Source organism: Myotis davidii, unplaced genomic scaffold (genome assembly GCF_000327345.1).
Source record: "Myotis davidii unplaced genomic scaffold, ASM32734v1 scaffold663, whole genome shotgun sequence".
In the NCBI taxonomy this organism is placed as follows: Eukaryota; Metazoa; Chordata; class Mammalia; order Chiroptera; family Vespertilionidae; genus Myotis; species Myotis davidii.
Window position 1 is genome coordinate 3090625 of NW_006295816.1, and position 268 is coordinate 3090892.

The window sequence follows — 268 nt, forward strand, 5'->3', positions numbered from 1 at the left end:
GCGGGAAGGCTTAGTCCCCCAACCCAATGTCCCTGTGCCCGCGGGCGGCGATGGTGCCCCGGTTCCTGTGCTGACCCTGGCCTTCCAGGGACACGCATTCCAGGCCGGAGGAGCGAAGTTGGGTGCCCTCTCGCCTTTGAGGGTCAGGATGGGTCCCTCCCTCCTCCGAGGGGCTCGGCTGGGAGCTGGGCGCTGCTATGGCGCCAACAACAGTTAAAAGGAAAGCCCAGGCGGGGGAAAGTTTGTTCAGTCCGAATCGGACCCAGAA

At 64.6% G+C, this 268-nt stretch overlaps 1 protein-coding gene across 1 annotated transcript in view; it reads right to left on the minus strand.

Moving 5' to 3' along the window:
- The window catches only part of DUSP7 (dual specificity phosphatase 7), a 7199-nt gene that overhangs the window by 4698 nt on the left and 2233 nt on the right, over nucleotides 1–268 (minus strand). The gene's annotated exons all lie outside the window — the stretch shown is intronic.